Here is an 11958-nt window from a genome sequence, read left to right as displayed (position 1 = left end):
TAAAGACCTAACAGTGTTTTGAAATTAGCTAAGTTCCCAGTCCCACTTGGGCTTTCTCTGCCCATGCTGAGGAATAGTGCTTTTCGATGCAATTTCTACCTGAATTCTGTCCCAAGAATGGACGAGGGCAGAGGGTAGGTTGATTACCACTGATAAAAAGCCACTCTGAGCTAGAGTATAGAAGTGGGAAACTAGATTCCAGGTTTCATCTTTGGACACAGTCTAACAAGAACACAAGTCAGCTATGTTTATGGTGAGTTGAAAATTTGTATGCACACTAAACTTCTTCATCTCTTTGACTAACACATAATGGTGGTGGTGAACATGAGTGATTAAGGTCACCTGGAATGGAAAGAAACATATGAAAAATATGGTGGATTCTGGAAGACTGGAAGATACAGGCAGTAACAAGACTTGCTTTGGAGTCTCAAAACACCAATGAACTTTTTCATTTCATTCAGTGGCCCAACCTTTTAGATGATCAGGTTGAAAGAACAGGTGGATACATAAACCAAATTGCCAATGTGGAATGATTCTCATGACATTGTATTATATTATGTTATTCATATTTAATCTCAGACTGATGAACCAGTGGCATTTTGGGCAGGTATATCTGGGAAATATGGCTGAATATATTGATTCCTATAATTGTTTTTAATAATGAGGAATCCCTGAAATGAAAGATGAGAACATTTGAATCAGGAACCTTTGGTGGCAGAAAGCAGCCTTTTATCATGGATTAAGGTCTGGAGGAGATTCCCAGGGAGATGGAGCATCAACCACAAAAATCCAGGATAGATGTAGGAAGGTTGCTATAATCTATTGAAATTGCTGCTTACAACAGCCTTGGTTTGGGGAACTTATATTAGAAATATTATGTTCTACTTTATCCCAGGATAAAATAATATCTATTCCTAGATATTATGACTTTAGGCAGAGGAGTGGGTGACATGGGTAAGAGACCTGTGATCAAAAAGTCAGAGTAGGTCATGAAAGGATGAAGTGGTCCACAAAATTATAGAGTCATTAGGATGACTCTAAAGTATGAAGCTGCTGATGTCTGATCAGCGCTGAACTATTACCAAATGCTTTTCCACATTTATCACATTTAAAGGGCTTTTCTCCAGTATGAATTCTCTGATGTTGAATAAGGTGAGTGCTCTGGCTAAAAGCTTTACCACATTCATTACATTCATAGGGCTTCTCTCCAGTATGAATTCGCTGTTTAGTAAGAGAGGAGTTTTCAGGGAAGCCTTTCCTTTCCCACATTCACAGCACGTATAGGGTTTTTCTTCAGTGTGAATCCTTTGATGTTGTGTAAAAGCTGACTGGGCAGTGAATGCTTTTCTACATTCATTACATTTATAAGGCTTTTCCCCAGTATGATTTCTCTGATGCCGGATAAGGTGTGTACTTCGTCTGAATTCCTTCTCACAATCGTTACATTTATAGGGTTTCACTCCAGTGTGAATTCTCTGATGTTGTGTAAGTGATGAGATATCCGTGAAGGACTTCCCGTAAATAATACATTCATAGGGTTTCTCTCCACTATGAATTCTTTGATGTTGAATAAATGATGAGTAGTCACTGAAGACTTTCCCACATTCATCACATTTATAAGGTTTCTCCCAGTATGAATTCTCTGATGCTGAGTAAGATATGAATTTACAGTGAATGCTTTTCCACAGACTTTACATTTCTAGGATTTTTCTCCAGTATGAGTTTGCTGATGTTCAGTAAGAGATGAACTCTGGCGAAATGCTTTTCCACAGTCATCACATTTATAAGGTTTCTCACCAGTATGAATTCTCTGATGACGAAAAAAAGTTTGGTCACTAAAATGTTTTCCACATTCACTACAAGTTTTCTTTTTAGAATTTCTTTGCCTTTTAATTGGAGATAAGTTCCATTTGACACTTTACCCAAATGGATCAAATCTCAAATTCACTGAAATTATGCCTATTTTCCTGAAGGGCTATTTCTTCATGGGCAACTACTACTTGCTGAAAACCAGTGGTTTGAGCAAGACATTTTTTTGAAATTTTGCCTATAGTGTCTTCCCTTTGCTTTTCTACTTTAGCCTCACATTCACAGCCTTCTTCAAATAAACATCATGGGGACACATCCCTTCTGAGCCTTTTCATGATGACAGTGATGGAGCTGCTCACTCAAAAGCATATTCTAATGGTCTTCTCTTTGGTATCTTCTCTGGTCTTCAAATCTGAAAAGAATAAAAATTATAAAAACACCTTATCTGTGTTGGGATAAGGGAAACTGCACTCTGGAGAAAGAAAACAACTGTTAAAGTTCATGCACATTAGAATACACAGTTTTATAATCTGGGAAAATAATAAGAGTCAGTGCAGTAGAAATAAATAGAGGTAGGAGTGGTAGGAAAGAGCCTGGCCCAATAGGAAATTTTACAAAGACTCTTGAAGCTGGGGGGAAAAGGCTTTAAAGACAGAAGATGATTTTAAAGATGAACAAGTTTAGAACTAGAGAGATTATGTGATTACCCTAAAGATACAGAGGTTATTAATGGAATGGTGACAAACAGAACTTAGGCTTTGTCCACTATACACCATAGTAATCTAAGACTAGACAGAGCTTAAATGACAGAATGGACAAGGACCTAGTCAAAACACAAATAATGAACGTGATGTGTGGCAATATCAGAAAATGAGCAATCTAAGGGCGCCTGGGTGGCTCAGCTGGTTGAGCATCCGACTTCAGCTCAGGTCATGATCTCACAGCTCATGGGCTCGAGCCCCGGGTCAGGCTCTGTGCTGACAGCTCAGAGCCTGGAGCCTGCTTTGGATTCTGTGTCTCCTTCTCTCTCTGTCCTTCCCCATCTCTCTCTCTCCTTCAAAAATAAATAGACATTTTTAAAAAAAAATTTTTTAAAGAAAGAAAATGAACAAGAAGAAATGGCAGAGTGACAGGCCATAGAGAGAAGCTACCGAGGACTGTAAAAACAGCATGTGGAAAAGCAACGTAGAAAGGAGTAACCGATGATAGGTCAAAAATCTGAACAGTGGAACAGAGGAACATAAGGCATTAGGGAGAGCTCCTTGGACAACACTGTAGAGATTCCACTCTTGTACCCAATCACTCCTGAACTGCACATACAGATTTATCCCTCATCGAATGAGCGCCTCTAGAGACCTCAGATCTCACAGGATCTCCAAAACTCTCTCTTGGGCAAAAATTGATTTTAGAAACTGAGAAATCTGCTCATGGTGGGGGGTGGGGCAAAATATATAACAAAGTCAGTGCTGTGGTTACTTAAATGTAATATTTTGAAATTTCTAGAACACTAGTACTAGCAACTTTGAAAACATTTAAGCGGAGTCTCCCAACAGTCCTTATGTTGGAGGACAAAGACTTACTGAATCCTCCAGTCAACAGAAAAGACAAAATAAATACCAGAGAAGACACGGAGACTCGGAGGTGTTTTCAGCGTGGCTGGGAAAGGCAGGTCTGTATTATAAAGGTGACCTCAGATCAGGGTCAACGTTTGGGTAGAAATACTAACGAGAGGGAGGCGTTCTGGTACAAGAGAAATGCTGAGGTAAGGCAATACAGAACTGTTCCTCTTTCCTTTTGAACAAATAGAAGGAATCTCTGAGAATCCCAAATGAATGCTCACTTAAATTGTGGAAGCCCATACTTTGCTTCCTTAATTAAACAACGATTTACCTACTCAAATAATTTTCAGCAAGTGTTAAGAAAACCTCGTAAAGCTGTAAGGTTAAAGGTAGGTTGAGTGTAAGGATAAAGGTAAGTACTCCACAAGTCCTCCAAAGAAACAACTATTTCAGGTTAAATCTGGGGTCTCCAAGCAAACATCTTAGCGGACTCACAATCCGGGGTCCGGGGTGCAGGCCCAAGATTGAAGTTCGGCCCGTTGCACCAAAGCTGCTGTCAAACAGTAAGAAACTCAGGCTCCGTTCAGGTTTCCCTTTAAGCAATTCTCTCCTGGAAATTCCTTTCCCCTTCCGCCTCTCCTCTTCCTCTGCGCTGGGGGCGCTCTGGGCCTCCGGAATCCGGGGGTCCGCTTCCCCGTCAGGCCACAGCTCGGAGAGCCCGCGGCTCCTGGCCCGAGCGAAGATACGAGAGCAGGGCCCGGCTCCCTGCGCCGCGTCCCCCATGCCGCACTGACCCCACGAGAAACCACGTTCCAGCCAGACCTCCCGGGACAGCGGCGATCAGCCCGCAACTCCCCGGCGGCTCGGCAGCTGCATCCAAAACGGCGCGACGGCGAACTACCACTCCCAGAAGGCCTGGGACAGCGTCCGCTGGAAATCTCGGCCCCTCTGGAACCCGCCCACGGAGCTGAGCGGAGGAGGCGGGGCCCGAGGTGTCTCAGCCAATCAGAGACGCTCACGGGGAATCTCCATGGTAACCACCAACCGCCCAGAGCTCCCTCCCACGCGGTCTGGGGTCGCTGAATAAGCGCCGGGCCTGAGTTCCGACTGCTGGTCTAACCACACTGTGCTCAGACAGCGGCCTCATCGCGGGAGGACAGTATAGGAAAATTACAGACACTAGGGCACTCTGGTCCCTTGGTAAAAAGACAGTTTGAGACAATCAGGCACATTAGATAACATTAAGGAATTATTGTGAGTGAACATCACATGCGCTATTTCTCAGCAGACCCTGCAAAAAACCACCTAGAGGTCGGCTGTGCATGTATCTTAAATGTACAGCTTGGTGAACTATGTCAAAATGAACACACCTATATTAACTACCACCTGGATCCAAAAAAAAAAAAAAAAAACGAAGAATATTACCATCACTCCAAAAGACCCCTTCCTAATTACCACCTCAATCAAAAGTAAACACTGTCTGCCTTCCAACTCTATGGATTCATTTTGTCTGCTTTTGAACTTTGTAGAGATGACATCACAATATGTCTTGGGTTTTTTGTTTTGTTTTGTTTTGTTTTGTTTTGCATTTGACTTCTTTCACTCAACACAATTGTTAGGTCTCATCTGAGTTGTCGCATATATCAGTAATTGGGCGTTTGTGTGGTAAAGTCATGTTCTATTGTAAAAATATACCACAATATTTTTAAGCATTTTATGTTGGTGGACGTTTGGATGATAGATTTTTGACTATTCCAAGTGGTAATGCTTTGAACATACTTTTGGGCAAAAATATGCAAGCATTTTCACCGGGCATATACCTGGGAGTGGAATTGCTAGCTGATAGGATGTGCCTTCTCACTAACACTCGGGCATCTCACTCTTTCCAGTATTAATCATTCTGAGAGGTGTGTAATGCTATCTCACTCGGGTCTTTATGTTCATTTCCCTGATAACAAATAAAGCTTTTTCATATATTTATTGACCATTAGGATTTCCTACTTGATTTACAGGAGTTCTTTATATGTTCTGGATATGAGTCCTTTGATTATCACTTACTTGCCTTGCAAATATTTTTTCCCATGATACGACTTGACTTCTCACTGTCTTAATGGTGTGTTTTGGTGGGTTAGGGTTCTCAATTTTAATGGAATCTAACTGATTAGTATTTTACTTTAGGGGGGTGATTTCTGTGCCCTATATAAGAAATATTTTTCTGACCCAAGGTGATGAAGATTTTACTACATATAGATACTAGAATCTTCCTTATTTTACCCTCTACATTTAGATTTTAAATCCCGCTAAAAAAAATTTTTTTTTTTGCATGTGTTGTGAGGCAAAAATCAGGTTTCTTTGGGGAAATACAATTTACCCGGGACCGTGTGTTAAAATATTAATCTTTCCACCGTGACTGTGCAATGCCATCTTTGTCAAAAGCAGGTGACTTCCATCTGTTACATTGGTCTCTTTTAGGAGTCAGCAAACTTTTTTAAAGGGCCAGGTGTGAACTACTTCAGACTTTGCAGACCACACGATCTCTATCACAACTATTCCACTCTGCGGTCGTAGCATGAAAGCAGCCATAGAAAGTACATAAACAAATGGACATGGCTGTGTTACAACCAGTAAGACTTTACTTATGGCCACTGACATTTGAATGTCATATAATTTTCATGTGTCGTGAAATACTCTTCTTTTTATTATTTTCAACCATTTAAAAATGTAAAAACCATTCTTAGTTTGTGGGCCACACAAAAGCATAGAGTAGGCCAGACTCGGCCCATGGGCAGGCCAATGTTTACTGACCCCTGGTCTCTTTATTTCTCCACGAACCAATAACATACTATGCTAATCAGGCTTTACTGTAAGTCTTGATATCTGATGGGGTAATTTCTCCCATTTTTCTTTTAAAACATATCTTGGCCTTTCATAGCCCTTTGCCTTTCCATATTGCATGTTAGAATTAGTTTGCTGATTTCCACCTCCAAAAAAGCCTACTATAGTTTTAGTGAGGTAACTAGGGGTTGGAGGAGCAACTTGAGGAGAAACGAGTTGCTTGAAAGCTAGTTTTCAGAAGGGAATGCAGTGCAATGTATCCCATTTTATCATCTCCTTACGAAACCTTATGTCAAATATAAAAACCACCTGGACCTTTGGAGATGAGCTCACTCTAAGGCTAAGAGGAGGACAAGGGGCCAAGGATGGGGGGAGCAGAGACACATTCTGGCTGTGTACAGGGGCATGACACAGAGGCCACTGTCTGCTTTGCTACAGGGTTGGGGGAGACCCTGGACGGTGTCAGCTGCACTGTCAGTGGGAGTGTTCCTTTCTCGTGTACCACAAGCCATGCTCAGTGTGGCATATACCTCCCCTCTCCGATAGTGGAGAAGCAAAAACTGATGAAGAGAGGGGTTGGTTTAATTGGCCCTCCAAGCCCTCTTGGCCTCTGTGACCATTTTTTTCCTTCAACAGCCTCATAAAATCACATAATTTGAGTCCCCATAGCTCCAAAACAGGTAAGATTGCCAGCAGACATGGTCATCAGTTCTCACCCCTCCCTCCAAATAGCCACATAGATGTCATTGCCTTCACCCCACCTCTCCAGGGACAGCCCCTGTCAGGAGCTCCCTCAGCACAGCTCCCCAGGCAGGGGCACAAGGCTGAGGCTGATTGTGCACTCACAATGGGGCCCTTCCTCTGTAACCTCTGACCTATGGGTGGCCTCCAACCCAGGAGGCACAGCATGGGGAACCGACCCTCCACCCTCCCCATGGAAATATATTCTGTACTACCATTCACTGCCCCTGGTTCTGCCCAGCACAGGACAGATAGGGTTCAGAAAAGACTTTAGATTTTGAAGTGAGACCAAATCCTATTTGAATGTTGGTTCTGCACTTCTCTCCTCAGAAATCTTCTCTGAACCTTGACCTTCTCATCTACAACAGACAGAACAACAATTACCTTGCAACCATGAGGGCACACAGTTGCCCTGCGGGCACTGTGGCAGTGACAGGTCAGCAGGTGCAAGGACCAGGAGCCTCCAGGTCCAGAAAGCAGTCCTAGGAACCTTGAATTGCATGGTGGGAACACACTTCTTGCCATTCTCCCAAATTTCAGTTAAAGTTTGGTGTATGCTGTAGCAGAGGCGCAGATGCCCTGGGGAGGGAAGTGTAAGCATGCAGAGTCACAAACCCAGGAAAGAGGGCTCCCAGGGGAGACTGTTCCATACGCTACTTTCCTGGTGAATTGGTTCTGGACCCAATTACAGTGTTGGGGGGAGGGGGGCAGAGTTTCTCCCACACAATTTCCACCAAGCAATTCTCCGTAGTAACAGCTGTGTGTCCCACAACTTAATTCTGACACAATCTCCCTAGAAGTAGTGTCACTTCCTACAGGTTAAGGGCTCAGTCCTACAGGACTCCTCCCACCCTACTCCAGACACCAACCACAAGTACTCCAGTACTGCAGAGGCCTCACCACCCCATCTCCTCCGGCCTCCTCCTAACCTGCTTAGCTTCCCCCGGTGACCCCCTCAGGCTCTGGCTGTTCCCTCTGCCTGGGAGCCACTCTTCACAGATAGCCACCTGGCTGGCTCCACTCTTTCAGGCCTTTGCACAAATGCCTTCTTTTCAGTGGGGGCTCCAGAGTCTAGGCTGTGTCTGACACATAGTAGGTGCTCAACAAACATTAGTTGAAGGAGTGAATGTGTGGGTTGGATCAAGGAGTCCTCTGTCCCCAGAGGAACCTGGTTTGGAGTCCCGACAATACTGGGCATCACCATTCACAAGTAGTAACAAGAACAAAACTCTGCCAATTCAGTAAGTGAAAATGAAGTCTTTTTGTTATAATTTGTCTTTCTTTAATTACAAGTTTTTTGAAGATATTTTCATGTGTTGTTGCATGTTCATTCATTTAAGAAACATTTGGGGTGCCAGTGACTTGTTTTCTGGGTCCTTCATCAAGTTTGGACCATGTTGTCTGCCATCTCTTTGGGGCACAAACCCTCACAAAGGGTTTAGATGTGTAATTCTGGAACATACACTGCAAATGATTTTGTAATTTACATTTTATCTTTTTTGTTCGTGATTTTTAATGACTAATTTTAATTGTTACAAATGCATGTCAAAAATAACTTTTTCTTTATGGTTTCTGACTTTAAATTTGTGCCATAAGAGCCTTTTCTCCTCCAATGGCATAGAAGTATCCACCAATACAGCCACAGTTTTATTTTTTACATTTAAACTTTACTCCAATTGGAAGTACATTTTGGTGAATGCCCTAATTGAGGCAACTTTTAAGTTACTTCCTTTATCAAAAGGCTAAATGTGGTAGGTTGCAAAAAAAACATGTGCCCACAAATTGCTCCCTAACCTCTCATGTACCTTTTGCCTCCTCTCTCTTGAAGAGATGGGGTTCATATTTCCACCCCTGAATCTGGGCTTGGCCATGTGACTTGCTTTGGCCAATGAGATATTACAAATGTGATGGACTGAGGCTACAGAGTGTTTGTGTATTAGAACTTGATCTCTCTGGCTGCCTTTGGAGACCAGCTGCCATTTGACGAAGCCAGAACCAAACTGCTGCATGCTTGCCAAACTTGGGTAACCCTGCTACATGCTGGGGGAAAGTGGTCACGCTGCCTCTATCATGCAGCCAACTACCAGATGCACAGGTGAAACCAGTAAAAATCACTGTCCTATTGAGCAAAAGCCAAATTGTTCACCCACAGAATCATGAGCACATGAATGATTGTGCTAAACCGGTAAGCTTTGTGGTGGTTTGTTAAGGAGCAGAAGCTGAAGTAGCAAACATTTATCCCAGTGCTGTTTATCGAGCCTTCTGCCCCTTCTCCTATGGATGTGAAATACCCCCGCTACATCTAGTATGTTTTATAAATGAGGAATTTGCGCTTGGAGTTCTGTTGTGGTCCCGCCCAGGCAGCTTTATAACCTTCTGGCCACATCCCAGTTGCAATTGGGAGGTGTTTGCACTCATCCCTGAGCCTCAGGAAATCAAGGCTTGGAGTGAAGACACCCTCCCAATCTAAAATTTAGATTCTTGGATCTTCTTCTGAAAGCGGGGGGGGGGGGGGGGGGGGGTGTTGGTTCTTTGCCTTGGAGTACCCATGGGTGTTTTCACAAACTTGGGCCACATATAAGCAGATTCTCAAAGGGTTACTTGACCCCAAAAATGTTGAGCTGAGGCTGAAGGAAACTGATGTGGTTTCTGGTCAGACTCCCCATGGGGCACTGGGTGGCAGCAGATAAGCAAAGCTGTATATCTCCTCTGTGTTATAGCAAATTAATTCAGTTTCGTTTGGCTGTTGCTGTGGTGTGTTTGGTTTGTGCTGTCCTGTTTCTTCTCCTAGAAGCTTTGTCTGGGAAGGCTTTGGACCCCCAACTCTTGGCTTCAGTGAGGTGCTCTGAGCCTGGAACAAGACACAGTTTTAGCAGAGGCTACATAATCCGAATCCTGGTGAAGTGGCTTCAACCAGCAGAGGACAGGTGGTGGTGCTCTGTGACTGAGTCATGGTGGATTTGGAATATGCTGTAAACGTGGGGCCACCAGGAAGTCAAGGGTGGATGTGGGTTCATGAAAAAGAGATGATGCTGGAATTTTGCCCTAAGCATCTGGAAACAGAGATTCAGGGTGGCTGGAGGGCTCTATTTTGAATGTCCTGGGAGAGGAGCTAGGAGTAGGGGAGACTACCCAAGGTGGTGAGCCCAGGGACACCCCAATATTGGAAGGTGGGGGAGTAGGTACCTCCAGCAGAGGAGGCTGAGGAGGAGCCAGGAGAGGTGCTCCTGGCACCCTGTGAGGAAGCATTGGGAGCGCAGTGCTGGGCTGTCCTGCTCAGGACACAGAGCTGTGGGTGGCCCTCCCTCCTCTTGTCTGCTCCCCACTGCTGTGTATCTGCCCTCCTACCCCGCCCCACTCCCAGGGGGCCTCTGAGAATGGTACAGCCAAGCTGTGCTCTGGCATATTGAGTTTCTGGCGGCCTCCTGGGCCACCCAAACAGGACAAGCAGGAAAAACTGGCTTGGTCTTGGAGCCGCAGCTCCAGCTTTGCCCCTGGGCCCTGAGGAGGGGTTTCACAGGCTATCACTCTGGGGGGCCTTTCCTCTGAGGAGGGGGTAAGTTTCAGGCTTGGCATCCAGGAAACCATCCCTCACGTGGTCCGAGAGCCTCTGTCAGCAGCAGAGATGGCCTGGCAGCCCTCAGCCTCCTCCAGGAGCCCTTTCCTGTGGAAAGACTCCAGCAGGACACAATCCGTGGAGGGCAAATTAACTTGTTATTTGGATTTTTCCACTAAGAAAGAAGAAGATATAAGGCATGGCACTCATGTCCCTTACAAACAGGCACATGGGGCGTGAGTGTGTTCTACAAGGCCAAATAGCCTAACCGACAGATCTGTTCTGGGCAGAGAGGGACACGGGCAGGAGCTCTGTGAAGCAGCAAGGGGGCAGATGAAAACACCACGGTGGGGAGGGGAGACAACAGCTCACACTGCCCCAAAGTAGCCTAGGCCAGAGAGGGGGAGACAGGGACTGGGGTGGAGGAGGTCAGAGAGACAGAGGCATCAAGCCACACACTGGAGGTTTGGGGTCCATGAGCCACGGCATATCCTCTGTGGCAGGTTCCTTGATCTGTCTTAGTGAAACCTCTTAAAAGCATAAAGTTGAACAAAAATCAGAATGGCTGCACTAATGTTTCAGCGAACCTCAATTTTAAAGTAAGCTTTTTCCTCCCTGACGAGGGAGCGTGTTGCAAGCTGTGGGCAAAATACAGGCTGGCACACCCCCCAACCCAAGTGGAGTATGTGCGATATTCCTTGGACACTCCTGGCTACCAAAGAACATAGGAAAGGAATTTAAGTGCTTGCTATGGTTATGTGGGAAACTAAGGCAAATGAAAAATTAAATTCTCTTACTGCCTAAAGCCCATTGACAAGTCCTTGAAACCTCCCTCTAGGATGATGACACTTTGCTAGAGGCAAAAGAGAACCTTATCTTAACATAATCGCAACCTTGAGGACCCTATAAGTCTACTTCCTTTATCTCAGCTGCTCCAAGTATCTGTTGGCAATCATACCCCAAGCTTATGGCCCCCAATACACATCTGAAGGGCCTCGTGACTGAGGTTTTATTAAACGGTAATAAGTGGCATCCCCCTAGCAACAGCTGGGTCCTCAAGGTCCCGAACGTTGTTTCCAAAATACCTCCGAGACTTACTCTGTCCCTGACCCCCTCCCAACCTGAGGGTATATGAGTTACCCATCACAACCCCAGTGCAGCTCCTCCTGCCTGTGGGTCCTGTCCCCATGCTTTAATAAACCCACCTTTTTACACCAAAGACATCTCAAGAATTCTTTCTTGGCCGTCAGCTCCGGACCACCCCACCATCACCCCAAACCTTCATCACTCCCTTCCTCATACCTCCCTCCTCCCTCCTTGGCCTTTTGTTTCAGGAACCCGGGGGCTTGAAGATCATAGCTGTAACCTCCTTCATCTGACAAAGCAATAAAGCTACTGTCCCTTTTCATCCCAAACTCTGTTTTCATGTTATATTTTGGCTCCAAAGCACAGAGGTCT

General features: G+C 44.9%; 1 long non-coding RNA gene across 1 annotated transcript; it reads right to left on the bottom strand.

The window, feature by feature from the left end:
- Positions 1–528: 528 nt before the first annotated feature.
- Positions 529–4278, bottom strand: LOC122207183. The gene is made up of 2 exons (XR_006196707.1): positions 3864–4278; positions 529–2221 (listed from the first exon to the last, which is right to left on the bottom strand). It is a non-coding gene; the product is annotated as an uncharacterized LOC122207183 (long non-coding RNA).
- Between the last annotated feature and the right edge of the window lie 7680 nt (positions 4279–11958).

Source organism: Panthera leo, chromosome E1 (assembly GCF_018350215.1).
Source record: "Panthera leo isolate Ple1 chromosome E1, P.leo_Ple1_pat1.1, whole genome shotgun sequence".
NCBI lineage: Eukaryota > Metazoa > Chordata > Mammalia > Carnivora > Felidae > Panthera > Panthera leo.
Note: the sequence above shows the minus strand (reverse complement) of the source record. Positions and strands in the feature narration are given on the sequence as shown.